Consider the following 21,343-nt stretch of genomic DNA (forward strand, 5'->3'; position numbering starts at 1 on the left):
TGTAGTTTGTTGAGGATTGAGGATCACGCGACAGCGTGAAACCGCCGGTAGCAGACAAGGCACCAAAACACAGGTACGCCTATATATATATATATATATATATATATATATATATATGTATACACACACACACATATATATATATATATATATACACACATATTTATTGTATATAATCATATACATGTATTATATATATATATATATATATATGGGCCGTGACGCAAGAAAAGGGCCCTTAGGGCACTAGATACCGAAAATGATTTTTCACCTCCACATTTTACAAGGAACTCTGAAGTATTTAAATATGCAAACCTTTTTCTGAAATTCCACTCCTAAATGCCCCAATCATGACATTCAAAACAACATGTTTAGTCCAAATCCTGTCACTTGTTAATGTGTCGATGCATTTGCGCGTCGTTATCTATAGTTGATCTATTTTGAGCGTATTGTTTGTCAAACTTCCGCGCCGTTTTCAGGTGTTTCCGCGCAACGGCGCTAAGGGCCCTTTTCTCGCGTCACGGCCCATATTATATATGAACATATATATATATATATATATATATATATATATATATATATATAATAATGATAATTATACATATATATATATATATATATATGTATGTATAACAGCAATAATTAGTTTCTGCTCGGAGTCCTAAGAAAGTATAGATTCACAACAGTAGGTCAATATAAAAACTCCGTTAGAGACTTAAATTTGACAAATTTTCGCCCACAGGGCTCTGTCAAGTCAATACATTTTGTCAATGTATTGACTTGACAGAGCCCTATGGGCGAAAATTCGTCAAATTTACGTCTCTAACGGAGTTTTTATGTTGACCTACTGTTGTGAATATATATATATATATATATATATATATATATATATATATATTTATTTATCTATTTATTCCCACTCCAAGACAACAAAAGGGCAAGAGACTCTTAATTGCGTTTTCCGTGGTCTTTAATAAAGGAAAACATTTGTATTTCACAGCAGGTTGCCCAAAACCAAATTCCATAAATTGTCGATTAAAAACTGGTGTATTGATAGCAAGGTAATAAACCAACCATTCTTTATACATACAGTGTATAAGATTAGAACAGGGAATGCGGTCTGCTAGGAACTGTAATATTTTGGAAGAAAAACTTTTATGACCCTCTAGGCTTGAAAAATTAGCAGGCTGCGCCAGCCTCTCTTATTTTGTCTCTCCGCCAGTGCGACTATGGCTGCACGAACGAGACAAACACAACCAGTGATTACACGATACCCCTTCGCCGTGCGAACCATGGCTGCTAGCATCATGCACGGGATAAGAATCACATACAAACTGTGGCATCACGATATCCCTCCGCACGAAGGGATAAGTACCACTACTTCAACTATCAGTGATTACACGATATCCCTCCGCCTGTGCAAACCATGGCCGCTAGCGTCATGAGCGGGATAAGAATCACAACAGTATGTGGCATCACGATATCCCTCTCACGAAGGGATAAGTACCACATACTTCCGCGGGTAAGCCCAGCCCTCGCCTCGGCGGTCGGCCCAGACATGCTAATCCATGTAGTAGTCTTGTCCCGGGAATAAAATTAGTTTTAACTTTCCCCATTTTCAATGTACGTTAAAACCTGATATATATATATATATATATATATATATATATATATATGGGTGAAAACGTTGAACGATGTACAGTTGGGTAAACCAGGGGTCAAAATTAAAACATGTGACTCACTGATTTAAATATATCCCTGTGATATGTCATTGATGTCAGCTTTCTTGCACACCCGATTATACTGGGTTATCTCCAAGGGTGTTGTTTTTATTCAAGGTTAAATAGAACTGTGACATATTGGCGAACGTCTCTGACTAAAATAATTATTGTTATAGTGAAAATTCAATGAAAATTGGAAAGACACTCCAATTAAGATATTTTCATCTGGTTTATCTGTTCGAAGACTGTGTTAACTTGTTCCTAAAATATTGTTTGCCTCCTGTGAAGTTTACAAAAGCTAATACACACGGAAGTTACAGAAAAAGTGGAGTTTTTTGTCGTTTAAGCAGAGATTTTCATATTCTTATCTTCACTTTCATCTCATTTGAACAAAACATATAGGAGGGGTCTCATTTGTTTAAATGTTAATGTTCAGTTGATAATAATAATGATTTTAGCGCTTTTCGTTTGATCAAATCACCATAAAAGCCCTTTATATGATGATGAAAGGAAGCCATGTTTTGATCAGAGACGTTCAGGTTTCACTCATAGACGTTCCTCAGACAAAGGCAATAAAAACGATGTCCTTTGATCCATGATTAAGAGTTTTGTGAACAAACAACATTATTCTTTTATTAAACACATGTTAATCTTTTGAAAACAGTTCAGAATGGTAATTTCAACTTAAATAACTTTTCATACTAACCGATTGTAACTACAAACCTCTAAATTGTAAGAGGAATTTCGATTTCTACACCAAAAATCAAGCACAAACCTGTTCTTGTTATATTATTCAGATCTTATAACACTTTTGAATGACAGACAACAAAATTACATAAAATATTTGCAATTTCGACCACTTTATCTAATCACTCGTTTATATCAGAGACATTTTCTTTTTCATCAGGGACGTTACGGCTGTAAGTTATCACTAGAATTGAACATCAAACTCCCTATTTTAAAAGATGCTCCTATTAAACATAACATTCAGCATTCATTGAGGAATCATTTACAGGTACCTAGGTCTATGTGTCAAGAAATGTTTTTTGTTTATGATGACCACCACTTCGTATTTCACCTTCTGGTTTATACGCAGGTGTGCGCACACGCTATCAATATTACGTTTGCTTTGAAATGTATTCCAAATCTATAACAAAGGTGAACATGAATTTATTTTAAAAAAATACTAATTTGATTTGACCACTGTGCATAAAATATGATTGTATGTGTATGTCAGGCCAATTCTGATTTTTATTAGGGACCGTACCTAGGCCACTGTTATGTCGTCTCAGAAAGCTGTACTTAACTTTTACTCATCCTAGAAGCATGAAATGCGCTTTTTTGTATACTATGACAGATATAAATTGTAAACAATGTAATGCAATTGCCACAACACCAACGGTGTGGTATAGCAACTATTTGTTGACCAAAAGTTAAGTGAAAACCTCTTTCAAGAGGTTGACAATGATAACATTAAGATATCACATTTTACCTGTCACATCGGTATGGGATTATTAAGCTTTCTTCCTTCAAACAAAATAGGTAGTGTTGTAGAGGAAACTAAGTATGGGACATTTATAATAGACATTTCCTTTTCTAGTGTATTTGGCTTACAAGCCTAAAAAATATCACTAGAATATCTTGCCTTACTTCTAAAGGAAAAAGCTTCATCAAAGGGGAAATTCAGCCCAAATATAAGTTAGTCGCTGACAAGAAAGAATACAATTTTACGGGCTCAACAAAAATTAAGTTATGACATTATGAAGTTTGCTAATTTTTCAGGAAACAGGTTTTAGCAGTTATTATGAATCTGCAAATGGCAAAGTGAGCATGTCATCCCCTCACAAATTGCCATAACGTATGTATATAAACATTTTGAAATTTCAAGTTTGTCATTCAAACATAATTAGGCCCTAGGCTTAAATCCGGGTATATCTATACTGATCACTATTCTGAAGGTAATCAACCAGGAATAGCATCATGTTTCAGAATTCAAAGACAGAAACATTGAATTTTCATTATCTTTTTTTTTTGGAAACGATCAATGGAAAATTGAGGGTTATGACATGGTTAGCTCACTCATTTGCATATTTTCTTCCACTGTACGAGAACTTGTTTCAGAAATTAGCAAAACTTCAAAAAGGCAGTTTATTATTAAGGGTGCAACTAAGCACAATTAAGGATGCAAGTGTGCACCGCAGGTGTGCTGTTATTGTTTCAAATTGGGTGCAAATTTGAACCTTTATTTTTTAGTGTGTAAACCTGAAATTTTGCAGGCTCAAAAGCAAATGTAGTATGTGCATTAAAAACAGAGTGCGCATTATAACATTGAACTGAATTTTTCCTCCACTTGGTATTCAATGTCCTCAATCAGTGCATGGTAGTGACTGTGTCGCTTGCTACCTGGAACCAGGGTTGGGATAATCATTATTTTGTAAACAGATGGCACCTCGAAGATGTCCGCCAAGTCTTGCCAGTACCATAGGCGTGGTCTGGAACTTATAGGCTCCATGAACATGACTGAACCTAATGATCCTGAACAGGAAGAAATTCTAACATTTGGAGCGTTTAAAGTCCATCCGGTCTACCCATCTTGCTGTAAGAAAAAAAAAAAGAGTTAAAAGGATATCTAAATTAAGTTGCCATGCGCTGAAAGAACAATGTTCGCACAAATGAACGTCTCTGATCAAAATTATAAAATCAACATTGCTTTTAGATTGCGCAAATTATCTAGAACAATGTATGTACACGAGAGCCATCTACTGTGGAATAATGAAAGATCTACTCCTAATTGTACTTGTTGAAAATATGTAAAACGTCTCGTGTAACGTCTCTGACGTAAACATCTTTCCTTATCAGTATTCAATGGGTTTGATTTTTATAAGATATTGGCATTATATTTGGATTGAGGGACGTATGTGCTACAAAAATAGGCACCAGTTCGCCACGATGGGTCATTGATATTGGTTTGAGTACGGATCCTATTTGTTCAGAGAACGTCCCTGACCTAAACCTGTTTTTCTTACATTTCTGTTTCTCTCACAAAACATATGTGAACCCAATTAACTACTACATTATAATCATAGTCTATTGACCTATTACTAGTCATAAAACATAGTTTCTGTCCTGGCAAAGTGTTTACACTTGCCCAATCAACAGAAAAACTTAAATTTGAAATTTTTCTTCATATTTTCAACATCTTTCAGAAAGCTTCAATTTTCTTAATATTATGACACGCCTGTGTAAACTTTGTTCTACTTGTTCCTGTTATACTAACCGTAACCATCCAGAGCTAATTTTACTTTAATGTTCTCATAATTTGTATAGTGGATGCCTTTATTTCATGAAACAGTAATTGTCAGAGACGTTTTCCATTTTGCTCAGAGACATGCGATCTTTGATATCTGTGCAGATTCTTACATATTTACTGTCTATCCTTTTTTAATTTACCTCTAATCTAAAGATTAATATACATAATTTCACAATTGATACTGATTGGCATATCTGTGGAATAATAGCTCTTATAAATCGGCACAAACACCAGGAAAGATTTTGTTATTACTCACATTTTCAGGATTTGTGGGCATTTCCGTCATTGAACTGTGCTGACTCTATTCCAGGATGGCACGTCAGTGCGTAGAATAAGCACGCAAATAAAGTATCATGCAGTGCGTAAGTGTCAGATGAGGGAATGTCCCTTTAGAGATTTTCAGTCAGGGACATTCGTTTTGATCAGAGACATTCGCCTATTTAGGTTTTCAGCCAGAACTTATTTTTGTGGACAGTATGCTACTGAAGTTGCCAGTCATTATAGTCGCCTGGATCACACTGACATACTGATCACCAGTTTTTATCTCAAGCATAATCCACTTATATTAATGACACCATTAACCAATTGAACATCTCTGATGGTTATTCAGTATAATTTTCTTTCATGAGCCACCACTCGATTACTTCATACAGCTCACTCACAAATTTTGATGGAATGGTAGTATGGATAAGACGCTAACTAAATGTGACCTTGCATGTTTTCATATTAATCCTGAATTTTTTTGCGTTAATGAAAAGACAATTCAGTAAGAGACGTTCTTTTCCAGACATTACTGAATTTGACATTTCCTGATAAAATAAATAATACGCACGTTCATGGCAGAAGTGTTTGATTTAATAGTTTAAGTGTGTGGGCTTACTCACAAGGAAAGACAAAGCTCTAGAACTGGGTTAGAACAAAAATTGCGATGTGTGATTTTGGGATTTTTTCGTAAAATATGAATTTTTGGCAAATTTTTCAGCTTTAAGGCATTATATTTTCTGGAAATGCTGTAACAGCAGTACAAAGTATATATTTTCTAAAAGGCACAACCTTCCCCTGCCAAATGATACCTAAAACTATGAAAAACTCCCCCAGGTGACAATTTTACAGGGGTTTGAAAATCGCAAAACCCGAAAATGGCCAATTGTACATCGTTCAACGTTTTCACCCATATATATATTGTAACGAAATTCGGTGGAACCGATTCGATTTAACTGTTCGATTAGTATTTGTTATGATCGATAGTGTCTATAACATAGAAAGGGGCACAATATCGAAACGTTGGACAAACGTTTCAAGGTGGTAGAGCATCATTATGAGTTTAAACATTTATTATCTAATATGTGGTTACTTGTTTGTCATGGGCAAGTATGGATTATTTGAATACCAACTCCGGTTTAGATCGATGATACATGCCGAATTATAGTAACCATGTACAAGAAATACTGTTAAAACGTATAATCATTGTACGAATTTTGTAACCACGCCAACATTGTAAATAATTTGAACGACTTCTGCGGGTATCTTCCAGAATGCTCACGGCCGCGCGGGATTGCCTCCTCTTTCCGCGATGCGAGGAGAGGCATATAAGGTAACCGTTGTGTGACATAGTCCGCAACAAATAGCCCGTGTATGACAATGACAATGCATTTCATTCTTGAACGACCCCGCCAGTGGGCATGGAATAATAACAAACAAGTAAATGTTTTATGGCTAACCAAAGCCATAAATAAAGATGTAATACAGAAAGCATATATATACCATGTACATATAATGAACTTCATAAAGCAAACTTAACAAAAAAACAAAAACGATCGAATAAGTAAGACAATCGGCACTTAATGGCAAACAGTGGCAGTAGTATCTTACAATATATACATGTACATTGTAAAAGGAAAGTAATGACGAGACATCAAAATCTGGCCATTCTGACAGAAACGTGACAATTTCTTTAAAACTCTTATGTTCTTGGAATTAAACAGCTGCTTCATTTTCAAAACATTCGGTCGGCGAGCATAATAGGTCTTAATTAAAACTTTGCGATCCGTTTCAAAGAATGGACATTTAAACAAAAAATGAAACTCGTCACCTGGATCATTCATTTTACACAAGGTGCAGGATTTAACTTGTTGATTAGGGAGATAACGTCCTTCACTAACAGGTAATCTGTGATTTCCACATCTAAATCTACATAATGCTAACCGTTCCAAATAATCAAGTTTAATCAAAATAATATTTCTCAAAAATGTAGCTTTCTTTAAATATCCTATAGTTAGTGCAAAGGCGGTTTCTATTTACTTCCGCACACCAGTTCTGCTGACCAATATCATTTAAACGAAGACTGACGGCTGATTCAACCCATTTTAGATTGAGGATAATGGCTCGATCAGACCAAATATTAGACATACCGCATTTGTCGAGAATATCTTTCACCTTTACTATCCACTTAGACCTAAAAATTTCTTAATCGTGCAATTGACGTAAAAGGTTATAAATAATACAAGACAGTTTTGATCTCCAATTTACATTTCCATTTAATCTAAGCCAAAAGTTCACCATGCGCTTCTCAATGTTGTAAGTCAGGCTTACCCTCCCGAGCTCACCAAACGCCATACAGTTAGCTGTTCCACGCATCAAACCTAAAAGACTCTTAAGAAATTTCTTATAAAACATTTCGATACATTCTAAATTTTCATGACCCCAAACCTCACTTCCATACAGTAAAATTGGAGCAACAAGGACATCAAACAGCTCACATTGCACATCAACTGGCAAGGATAGTTTCCTGGCTTTGCTTTTCAAATGGAACATAGCTCTACGTGCTTGATTAATCTGCTTTTTCATTGCTTTATTGAAAGAGCCATTATAATAAAAAATAACCCCAAGGTAAGTGTAATCATATACAACGTCAAGAGAACTTTGCCCAAACATAAACTGAGGAAACTTACGAACACGACCTCTGGAAAAAATAACCACTTTGGTTTTACTTGTGTTTACAGTGGGTGATTTCAAGTTTGGTGCTAGTGCTAGTGCTAGTGCTATCTCAGCACTAGCACCGGCGATAAAACCGAACTTGAAATCACGTCGGTGTTGGGAGTTGACCTCAAAATTATGACGTATTTCCGGTTGCTGGTGCTGGGCTCGGTGTTGAATGTCGTCTGCTGAACCGAGCTCCGCCGATTGTGTTAGCGATTTACGTGCTTTTTCGCCATTGACTAACACTAGCCCCTAGGGATTAACATTTTCGTCATTTCAAGTTCGGTGCTGGTGTTAGCGTTACCGTGCGAGACTCATATTCACGTCCATAATAGATTCACGTTTTACGTGCAAAGTCTATGCTAATGCAGTGGTCGTCCACGTAACGTACACGAACACTCGACATGGCTTCATAAATCTGAGCCTGGGAGCAAAATTAAGATAGTTGTATTTTGGGGAGTGGATGAAATTTGTGGCATTTAAATATTTCTTCCCCAGTATGTCCCTAAAACTAAGCAATTTTCGCTACATCTTTTAATATTTGACTGTAATCACGCGCAATCACTTTTTTCGTCGCGCAATTCCCGCGGAGCTCGCGGTGCTGTGATTCCAACACCTAGTGCTGGTGATCGATACTTTTGATCGGTATCGCCTCGTTAATCTGACCGTCGGTGTTGGAGCTCGATTTAACGCTGTTATTCGGGGGCTAGCACTAGCACTAGCACTACCACCGAACTTGAAATCACCCAGTGAGTTTCCATAAATCACAGTATTGGTGAACAGCTGATAAAGCACACTGGAGCTCCTCAGCAGACTTAACAAATATTACAGAGTCATGAGCGTATAATAATACATACAGACGCAAAAAGACCTCAACATCCTCATCACTTAAATGTTCCCTTATTGCAGAGGAGCACATATCTAGCCCTTTATAATGTCTACTAACAAAATATTCAAAATCATTAAGATAAAGTGCAAACAAAAGGGGAGATAAATTTTCTCCTTGGCGTACACCGATGTTACAAACAAAAAACTCAGACAAGTTATTACCGAGTTTTACACAGGATTTTGCATTCTTATACATATTATAAACAACATTGATGATTTTCCCATTGATCCCTGATGATATCAATTTTGACCATAAACTAGACCTATCTACAAGGTCAAAGGCCTTCTTATAGTCAACAAAAGCACAGTAAATTCTTTTTCTACGGTTTAAATACAACTCAATTAGACCATGCAAAGTAAAGATATGATCAAGTGTACTATGTCCTTCTCTAAAACCAGCCTGTTCGCTTCCTAAAATACCTGCACACTCTAGGTAAAGTGAAAGCCGAACATTAATTCACGCTGTAAACAATTTACCAACAAAGCTCAAAAGGGTGATTCCTCTATAATTGTCCGGATCATCAGCAGAACCTTTCTTTTTATATAGGGGCTTAATCATACCTAGACACCAAACAGAGGGTACAACTGCTGAATAAAGGACAATATTAAAAACTCTAACCAACAAACTCACGAAAGAACCAGGACAATTTTTCAGTTGTTCATTAATAACATTATCAATCCCACTAGCCTTATTATTCCTTAATTTTCGAATAACAAGAATGACCTCTTCATAGGTAAAGTCTTTATTGATAGCCTCATTTATGGAATGATCTACAACAGAAGGATCAAAATCAATTTCATCTGAATTCAAGTCTTCTAGTTTCGTACTCAAATTCTTAAAATGCGTCATAAATGCATTTAAAGGAATGTTACTACCTTTCTCTGGCGATTTACAAGCATCATCTAACAGTTTCCAATATTTCTTGGGATTGGAATTTTTCAAATTTCGCAGTGATTTATGAAACTCTTTATTATACGCCCTTGATTTTGCCCTAATAAAACGTTTGTAAGTTTTTGCTAACTTCCTACGTTCTAACTTTGCATCCACAGAGTTCAACTTTTGCAGCCTGTGCTTTTCTTTAAAATATTCCTTTCTACGAGTTTCACAAGCTTTATCAAACCAAGGCTTATCAGTTGTACTTAAATGAGTATTGCGTCTCCAAACATTAATAACCGAACGTGCTTTCTTACAAATCCCAATTGACTTAGCAGGATCAATTAACAATCTATTTAAATCATTAGACATATCATCCATATCACACTGAGAAATTGCTTCAGCATCCAAAGAAGCAGTCTTATTATTCACATCATTAATTGCATCAGTATCGAAAGCATTAAGATAAGCAGTGTCAACTTTTTTTTTCCATGACATTTTCAAAGGTTCATATATACCATCATCATCAATAGAACAAAAAATTTCCATAGGAGGAAGCCTGTCATGGCGTGCATCACTTGGATGAACAGCATCAAAAGTGAGTTGAACAGAAATAGCTCCATGACCATCAGACAAGCACTTATCTAAGGGGTATACATGGAAATCGGTAATCGTCGGCATTAATAGGGAAGAAACAAGTACATAATCAACCACACTAGAGCCTTTCGCATTTTGGCATGTAAATTCCCCTATCCCCAAGTCACTACCAAACCTACCATTAACTATTTTAATGTCAAAGTTCTTACATAACTCTATTAGATTAAGACCATTATCATTAACGCTATGGTCTTTACTATAACGCTCTGACCCTATCCCAGCCTTGTTAATATTAGCTTTACTGTCAACAACAGATTCAAATGACAATTCAAAACCGCCTTCAATAGTAACAAGATCATCGGGCTCAATAAAATCGCTCAATAATCCCGTTCTAGAATTAAAATCTCCAAACAACAATATCGGAATATCATTATGATCACTTCTAAAGTTAGCCAAATCCTCAGAAATATGACAGAAAACATCACTATGATGATATGGAGAACCTTCACACGGTAGATATACCATACCTATAATAAACGGTCTAGAAATCGAACTTGCCTTGAGCCAAAACACAAACTCAGAATTTGTATTTTCAATCACATCAAGACTAGCATTAATGCCATCTCTTATATAAACACAGATGCCATGAGCTGCACCGAACTTGTGCTTGGGTATTTTCGAAGACATGACAAGAGGATGAAAATCAGGAATGACACAAATATCACTGATATTACATTTAGTTTCACAGAGACCAATTACATCATAGTCGCTCACAAATTTATCAAGGATGCCAAGACGAGATTTGGTTCTCAAGCCACACACATTTAAACACAGGAGATTAAGAACAAGTGTATTATCGGTTGTGCTGGGGCCGTGCCTGTCCTAAAATTTAGGGAAAAGGCCTGATATCAGGACCCTGGCCTCATCCCAGCCGACCTTCCACAAGTCGTCTGGTGACTCCAAGGTCTTGGTCACCTCCTCCCCCTCAACTACAAGCTTACAGAGGATCTTCCCCTCCGAGCTCCAACACGACTTGGTGGTGTCATCGTTTCGCAGAGCTCTCAGCATTGCACTACGAAGTGGAGTGAGATCCTCATTCACAAAGGTGGATTTGTAATTTTCGACCAGCTTCAACTTCTTCTTGTTCTTGATGATCGCGGTCTTGACGTCGTGGCGTACGAACTTGGCTATGACAGTCCTCCCAGCACCATCATCCTTCTTCCTGCTCGGCAGCACATGACTGACACTCATATCGGCCTGGGTAATTGGGACTCCAACAGCACCTGCCAGCTTAACAACTGCAGCATTGGTTGTGTCGCCAACTTCCATGGGCAGACCATGGATCCGAATGGATTCTCTCCTTCCATATTGCTCCAGCTTGTCTAGAGCGAACTTGGTTTTCACCACCTCAGACTTGACCCTCTCCACCGTCTGAAAACGCTTCTCCATTGCTGCGGTGACAGCGGAGGTTACACTATCCAAAGCTGCAGACACTGCAGCGGAAACAGCCTGCACGATGACAGGCTGCAGCGCCTTGATCATAGTAGATACAAGCTCTTCCATAGTCGCATTGACCAATGGCACAGAGCTCTTGGGCTGATTCATCTTGCCGGTCTTCTTACTATCCGTATCACCAACAACACGCTCTACAGCTGCAGAAATAGAGTTATTCACACTGTCCTTGAAACAAATCTCATGATCACCTTCGATGGGGAGAGTTACAAACTGGTTTGAAACAGTTGCCATGGTTAAATTGACAAACGAGAGCACAACCCCCCCCCCCCAAAAAAAAAAAAGAAAAAAGAAAAAAAATATTGGCTTACCGTTACAAGTCACTCAAGTATCCAACGCAAGAATGAGTATATGGGACTATACAAATAAAAATGCGCTCAGTCCGTCAAATGCTCCAAATTAATATCACAAGTACATGAGGTTTTTACGGTCAGGCTTCACTTTCACAGTCTCCTAGAAAGAGCAGCTTGCCAGTTGCCAACATTCAAACTCCAATTCACAGAACTCTGTATGAAATAAATTGTACATGTGTTCCTGAATTGCTGACCTCACTGTGTTTTCTTGAGGGTTCTACCGCAATTCAACAGCTTGGAGAGTGGTGGTACATGCTCCTGAGTTGGAGCGCCCTTCCTGAGAGGACCAACTAGCAAGTCATTGGATTTCGGGTATAATGGTAATGTGACTTGTCGCATAGTCCGTGCCCAATCCAAGTTCCAGCCGTCGCCGTTGGATTTCGGGAATAGTGGTAATGTGACTTGTCGCATATGCCCTGTGCCCAATCCAAGTTCAAGTCGTCGCCTGAGGAAGTTGGTAACAGTGCGATACTATACAAATGATGCACAGGATAGAGTGCGTTAGTGTAGGCGTAGTCCTACACTAACGCCACGAAATAATCCTGTGCATCATTTGTTTTATAAAATGGGTCGAAAATTCGAAAACTAACATTATTTTTCAGCGTTTTTCACGTACCTTTGTGGGTCAAGACGTCCGAAGATGTTCGTCCCAAACTTTTACGCACGTCGCACTCGCGGAAGTCCCGCACATACAGTATAAGTATAATGGGGGGTTGGGTTTCCGGACACCCGCATGAAAACTTACTTATTTTACATAGAATATGCACCCTTTACCTTAAAGACTTGATATAGACTCCTCATATAGGCCTACTAGACAACATACTCTGAAAACGGCGTGAGAATTAACCTGCTAAATCGTTGGATTTGCTCTTCAAAGTGACTCCATGTACGCGTCCGGTCCCATAACGCTTGGTCTACTGTACTGTACAAAGTGTACGTATAGTACAGTATACGTACGTACGCCACATATGTTATGCACAAGGGAAGACAGGCCGGCCGGCCGGCAGCCCGACGAACTAGAAGTTGTTTACAGGATTGACAGCGCGTACGCGTGCGCGTATGCATGCAATTCATCAAAGGAGCCGCCGCGCGCACAGACGATCGGCAATCTACCATAGGATTACAGGCAGTGCAGTTGTACTGAAGTAAAGGAAGGAGGTGTGTCTCATTTCAGCGCTTCCTATTGGCTACATTCTTGAACCCATTTTATAAAGCACTTTACCCCGTGCCATCGATGATACCTGTGCCACCATATGGTTGTGAAAGGTGTTCCACGTTAGCGTGACTGAGTTGGTAGCAAAAGTTGGTAGCAGAACTTGGTAGCAAGAGTTGGTAATAAAAGTTGGTAACAAAAATAAGTGTACCAATTCAACATCCTCTACAAGTGACGCTTGGGAGTGGCATACCACGTGGGGAATCAGTCTCCAGTGAAACCCCCTTTTGCTTACAATCGCCATCCTCCACATCACTGTGTCTCTCGTTTGCCCTATCAATTCTGTGGCAGAAGATCTTGGCGCAAGCTCTTTGGAAGCATCCTCTCTTTCTTTCATGTAGGACCTGTGTGTGCCGCTTGTGTTGGTGAGCTGCTTCTGACACAACATAATACATGGTAGCATAAAGACTAGTAGTTTTAATAATTTAAAGGGATCGTTGTAAACTGCAACAAAATGAATCCCGCCTACTCGGCCATCTGACACGGCTCGCGGAGACATTTGTACAAACAGTCAAATACACTCTCTTACTTCACGACGAGAAGGCGAGTTCGTCACAATATATACTAGGCCTAGTATATAATATATTGTAACGAAATTCGATTTAACCGTTCGATTATAATTTGTCATAATCGATTGTACCTGTAGTATAGAAATGGGCGATTATTGGAATGTTGGACAAACATTTTAATTTGGTAATGCATTATTATGAGTTTTAACATTTATTATCAAATGTGTGGTTACTTGTTTGTCATGGGCAAGTTTGGGTTATTTAATACCAACTCCGGTTTAGATCGATGATACATGCCGAATTATAGTAACCATGTACAAGAGATACTGTTAAAACGTATAATCATTGTACGAATTTTGTAACCACGCCAACATTGTAAATAATTTGAAGGACTAATGCGGGTATTTTCCAGATATTACGGTCGGCCGTGCGGAATTGCCTCCTCATTCCGCGATAGGAGGAGAGGCATATAAAGTGGCCGTTGTGCGACATAGTCCACAACAAGTAGCCCGTGTATGTTAACTTCAAATGTATTGTTAATGTTCTCTTCTATATATAATAAATTGTACATGGGTTCCTCCTAAATTGCTGCCTTCACTGTGTCTTCTTGAGGATTCTACCGCAATTCAACAGCTTGGAGGGTGGTGGTACACATTCCTGAGTTGGAGCGCCGTTCCTGAGAAGACCAACTAGCAAATCATTGGATTTCGGGTATAATGGTAATGTGACTTGTCGCATAGTCCGTGCCCAATCCAAGTTCCAGTCGTCGTCGTTGGATTTCGGGTATAGTGGTAATGTGACTTGTCGCATATGCCCTGTGCCCAATCCAAGTTCCAGTCGTCGCCTGAGGAAGTTGGTAACAGTGCGATATAGCACTTTACCCCGTGCCATCAACGATACCTGTGCCCACCATATGGTTGTGAAAGGTGTTCCACGTTAGCGTGACTGAGTTGGTAACAAAAGTTGGTAGCAGAACTTGGCAGCAAGAGTTGGTAGGAGAACTTGGTAGCAAGAGTTGGTAGCAAAAGTTGGTAACAAAATAAGTGTACCAATTTAACATCCTCTACAAGTGACGCTTGGGAGTGACATACTTTAAGTGATGCTGAATTTGGTATGTGTGCCACTTGTGTCGGTGAGCTGCTCCTGACACAACATAATACATGGTAGCATAAAGACTAGTAGTTTTAATAATTTAAAGGGATCGTTGTAAACTGCAACAAAACGAACCCCGCCTACTCGGCCATCCTGACACGGCTCGCGGAGACATTTGTACAAACAGTCAAATACACTCTCTTACTTCACGACGAGAAGGCGAGTTCGTCACAATATGTATATATATATATTATATATACACTCAGCAAAAAAAGTAAGTTCCCCCCTAACATTTTTGGATATATCTCATAAAGTATTTACGGATGTTCATAATTCGAACGGGAATGGATAGGGAATTTCATTACTCATGACATGAATGGCATATCATTACCACCAGATATCATTATTGGTGTAAAAAATCGCATTTTATGTCAAAATGCATGGGAAAAAATGTTGCACTTTAGGCCATAGAGAGCATATTGTATACATTTGCTATGTAAGTTATCAAATGATCTTTTTTAAATTGTGTAATTCTCAGGAATTTCTTCAGGTACAATGTGCTTCCCTATTAAACAGATGTTATGCATACTTTTTGAACAATAGGCCTTCTCAATGTGAAAATATTGGTAGAAGCCATGTGATTTGTAATTCCAATTCAGGTTGATCACATTAATGTGCCTGTGGGCATTTTGCATCATGCCCTCAAGTTGTAGATCAGTTTGCTGAGGGAAATGGCATCGAACGTATGGAGTGGCCTGCAAGATCCCCTGACTGTAATCCAGTAGAGAATCTTTGGGATGTCATTAAGTGGAAAGCGAGCAAGAAGTTGAAAGATGACACTTCACTGCAAGAATTTCAGCGCATCTTGCAGAGAGCATGGACCAACATTGAGCAGCGCCAAGTACAAACTTTACTTAACAGTTTGAGGAGGAGATGGCGGCTGGTCATTGCGGGTGGTGGACATATCAATTATCAAATACTTCACTATATGCTCATGAAAAGAAAGAGATAGAGAAATATGCAATAACCCATGCTTAAATGTTCAGAATCATGAGTGATTGTTTGATCATTTGTGTAAAAGTCATTGCAAATCACTAAAGTGCAACTTTTGTTTCCATGCATTTTGACATAAAATGCATTTTTTCACACCAATAATGACATCTGGTGGCAATGATTTGCCACTCATGTTATGACTAATAAAATTCTTTATCCATTTCCGTTTGAATTATGAAAATCGGTTGAATACTTTTTGAGATATATCCACAAATGCTAGGGGGGAACTTACTTTTTTTTGCTGAGTGTATATGTATATATATATCAACATATTGAGAATTCACGCATTGGCTCCACAAAGAATGAAGAAATAATGGTAATGCATTTTTTTTTTTTACCAATAAAGAATGAGTTTATTCGACTCGAATTCTCAGCCGCCTCCGCCTTCTTCAGGAGTCTTGTCAATACTAATGAAGAAGGCGGAGGCCGCTGAAAATTCGAGTTGAATGAACTCATTCTTTATCAGCAAAAAATGAAATGCATTACCAGTTTATTTCTTCTTTGTATATGTATATATGTATATATATATATATATATATATATGAGTTTTATTGCAAAACGAGCTAACTCCATTCTCGGTAAGTTGAGATATTGAGATATATTTGTGATTAAAGCTGCTAAAACAAAGACAATAATAAGAAAATACAGGATATTTTTTATCATGACTTCAAAAATGTCACTTGTTATGTTACAAGTGAGGTATTATTGGAAAGGGTCAATTTTGCTCTATTTGATGATGAACTTTTACTTTGAAATGTGTGTTTGTGTGTGTTTGTATGTGTGTGTAATTCATCTTGCATGTGACATCGCGCTTTGCTTCATCTTCTATTAAAGAGAGTTATATATATTTTTTTTAATGAAAACAAATTTAACATGGTGAGGAGATTTTAATATGCCAAATAGGCCACTCATAGTTCTCCTCTATTAAACACTCTATGACTTACAGTGTAGTTGCCTTTTATATTTTTACGAGTAAGATAATATCATGAGGTGTTTAGTAATAATGACCGCTATGTTTCAGCAGTAACTTATTCAGTATCATTAACCTAATCGCACTTTATAGTTGTCATAAATAACTTATTCACACACCGAGTTCACAACCATTTTTTAATGATCATAAAATCCCACCACTCAAGGTCGTATATCGTTTCATTTTCTATCTTTTTTATGTAATACACAAACACAAGCACAAGCACACACACACACACACAAACAAACACACACACAGTCAAAACCCAATCAATCTCACTTGTATCAATAGCACAGACGTGCCTGGTGATTTGCAGTGTTATGAATCTGACTCTCCTTTTATTGTATAATGCGAAGTTACCGATTGTATTACAATCTCGTTCTGAATCATTAAAATAATGTTTCTTTGTGTCTTTCTAAATGTTTCAACATCACTCCATTTTTTTTTGTGTGTGTCTTCAGGTATTTTTAGAGGCCCATTTTCATATAGGGAAAGCATGATAGGATGGTGATAGTAGATGGTGATATTGGGTCTTTTTATAAGAAAATAAAAAGATTCAGAAAAAAAAAAATAAGCGTCACGTAGTGTAAATGTTTCTTCAGAAAAAAAGCATGAAACGGTATTATTAAACTCTACAATAATAATAATAATAATAATAAGTACAGCATTTGTAATGCGCCTTCGATCTAGTATCCTATTCTGAGGCGCAGAGGGACGTAATTATGAAAAGAATAGCATACATCATAGTCATAATTGTACATAAGAAGGTTGAAAAAGAAGAAAGAGATAGGTTATAGAGATATACACGCCAATGAACAATTCGTTGAAAATTCAATCGAAACAAGATACAAACATATGTGATTTCAAAAGCTTTTTAAATGTTTCAATGGTCTCTGCTGATCGGATCCTTAGTGGAAGAGCGTTCCAGAGAGATGGAGCTGCAGAAACACAGGCGTTTTCTCCGAGAGTCGAGATTGTTCTTTTAACTGTTAATTGTTTACTATTACATGAACGGAGATTTCTGCCAGGGACGTATTCTGAAACAAGGTTTTGCAAATATTTTGGAGCTGAAGAATGTACTGCTTTCCATGTATGAAGAAGAATTTTAAACTCTATCCTCTTGGATACTGGTAGCCAGTGAAGATTTTTTAGAACTGGGGTAATGCTGGAGAAGCGAGATGTTCCACTGAGGACCCGAGCAGCAGAGTTCTGAGCACGCTGTAGTTTGGCCAGTTGGTAAGATGAAGCCTTGAACAATAATGCATTTCCATAATCAATACGAGACAAAACATACGAATGAATAACAGAGGCTGCAACTTTGTTTGATAAGGATTTTCTGATACTGTGAATATTGCGTAGTTGCAAATATACAGATCGACATGTGTATCGACATACAAGACTCTATCCAACCTGAACTTGTTCTGACTGCCACAATTTTAAACCATCATTAATAACCTTCAATTGCATAAGATAATAACAGAATAAAATAAAATCTTGATTACCATTAAAACATTCGTTGATACTCAAAACAATCAGATATTATTTAGAATAGTATCATGGGAGGAAAGAATATAATCTATGTATAATAGAGAGAGAGAGAGAGAGAGAGAGAGAGAGTATGACGTACACCAGTTAAGAAATGAAAGTAAAATGGCGGTAAAACAAGAAAGAGAAACAGCAAAAATAAAAGAGTTGGTAGTAGATGAAAGAGTAGTAACAAATCATAGAAAGATATAGGTAAGGGAGTCATAGTTTGGGAGATAATGGCCTGAAACTCCAAATATTATTACTCACAATGATATTAGCAAGTTATTCATTAGCACAGAGCTCATGTCATTACTTGTCATTAAGTATTGCAATTCAAAATAAAGCGTCTCTCTGCTTTCGAAATTCTGTGTAATGCAACATTGGCCAATACATTGTAGGAGTGGTGCATCTTAGAACTTTCAAATTCAATCTTCTTATACATGCATTTACATGTCCTAATTAAAGAATATTCAGTGCGAAACATTTACCTTTTCATGGGTGCATTCATGTCGGTCTGCGATAATCTTCAGAAATTAGAAATGTTGCTATGGCGACTGGTATGCCTCCGCCATAATGCATGATTCTCCTAATAGGTCTATAGTACATGTGGACAATGTGCGATTACATTTTCACAAAATTGGCAAAATATTAAAATAACAAGTTTGTCACAAATGTGTTGAATGTTCACCTTCCTTGACCTAGCTTTAATTGGATAACTAGGAGAGCATGTATTTGGGGATTTAAGGACTTTAACTTGACTCTGACCCATTCATATGTTTATGCATCGAGTGATATTCAAGGTATGGAGAAAACGTGCAATTTCTGCATTAAATAGTAAATTGTTACCATTTTCATTTGGCCTTTGACCCTAAAAATCATAAGATAATCACTGTCAGGCAGAACATGCATAAATATGTAGGTTTCAAGATAACTTGAGCCACTTCCGACATATGGAGGAAAAAGTTAGTTCAGCACTTTCACTTGATCTTTGACCTTTTGACCTTTGAGGCAAAAAAAGAAAAAAGAAAAAAAAAAGAAACTTTCCAGAGAATCTCTATTAGGTTATACATGCATACACCAAGTGTAAAAGAAAAATAATCCTGTTGGCATTGCATAAATACACTGTATTAGGGAAATAGTAAAATTTTGAAGTGTTGCCCTCGACCTTTGACCCCTGACCTTTGACCCCATGAACCCTGAATTCTCTGGATAATCACTGCCAGTCAGTACATGTATATTTACTATGTTCCATGAAGATACCTTAAACAATTTCAAAGGTACGGAGAAAAAAAGTGAAATTTTAATATTTTTACTTGACCTTTTGACCTTTGACCTTTGGCTTCGTGACCCCAAACTTTCACCAGACAATCTCAATTGGGTAATACATGTATACACTAAGTTTCAAGAAACTGTCTTCAAGCATTGCATAGATATGGTGGAAATAGTGAAATTTTATGTATTTGACCTTGACTTTTTGACCTTTGACCTAGAGCATGTGCACCCAAAAGTTGATAGGCACAACTTCACCCCCTAATACACATACATGCCAAGTTTCATTAGGATACCTAAAAAGGTTTTTTAGTTACGCCGTCCACAAAATTCATTACGGACGGACGGAAGGAGGGCCTCCGGCACCACTTCGTGGCGGAGGAATAAAAATCATTCTCACAGAAGTCCATAGGCCTTAGGACAAAATGAAGCTTTCCTATATACTCATAAAGAAATTATACTTTTGACAAACTTTCGAAAAGTTTTTTGCTACCAAAGTTATTTCTGATGATGATATCACTGATTTCCAGGTCCATCATAAGAGGGTCGTGCTGTTCATATCTGCCAATATTCCTTTACTCGGGATGATCCTGTGTCACGTGGTCCGTCGCAAATTGGTCGGGAGTTCATCTGTACTTGTTTCGAAAACAACATAGACACGTGCTTCTACCGTTAGTGTTTCCCCTCGTTAGCTTGATAGATGAATGCAGATTATAATGGATCATTCAGACAAGTCGCAAAGTCATTTCTACTGATATCTGCGTTCTTCGGGAACAAGACAGCTGTTTTATCCCAACTCGCTCATTTCTATTAGTTTGCTAGGGTAGGTTGATGTAGGAAATACTGGATCACTCAAAGGAGTCACAAATGGGTCGCGTCTTACATTTTTTTTCTTCGATCATTTGCATACTCAGTGTGATTCGTTGTTCTTCGATTTGCTTCGAGAACAAGGTAGTCCATCTCCATCTAACATTTTTTCATTTCTTCGGATATTCTCATACTTTAGATGATCCAGTGTTTCTTGGTTGGCTGTTGATTGGTCGGTAGTAGTTTTGTTGGGATTTCCTTCGAGATCAAGGTATTTTTCATTTTCATCCAACTCGGGCATTTCTCTTGGTTTGTCAGGGTTAATGGATGTGCAATATATCGGATCATTTAGATGAGGTGCAAGATTGTCGCGTTTTGCAGTTCCTCGAATATTCGCATACTCGGAATGATCCTGCTTTTCTCGGTTGGCTGTTGATTTGTCAGGAGTAGTTTCGTCGGGATTTGCCTCGAGAACAAGATAGCCATTTGCATCCAACTCGGGCATTTCTCTTTGTTTGTCAGGGTAAATGGATGTAGAATATAACGGATCATTTAGATGAGTTGCAAGCTGGCCGCTTTTTTCGTTTCCTCGAATATTCGCATACTCGGAATAATCCAGCGGTTCTTGGGTGGCTGCTGATTGGTCGGGAGCAGTTTTGTTGGGATTTG

The sequence above is a fragment of the Diadema antillarum genome, unplaced genomic scaffold (genome assembly GCF_040938485.1).
Source record: "Diadema antillarum isolate AM-2024a unplaced genomic scaffold, OU_Dant_1.0 scf00000133, whole genome shotgun sequence".
NCBI classification, from domain to species: domain Eukaryota; kingdom Metazoa; phylum Echinodermata; class Echinoidea; order Diadematoida; family Diadematidae; genus Diadema; species Diadema antillarum.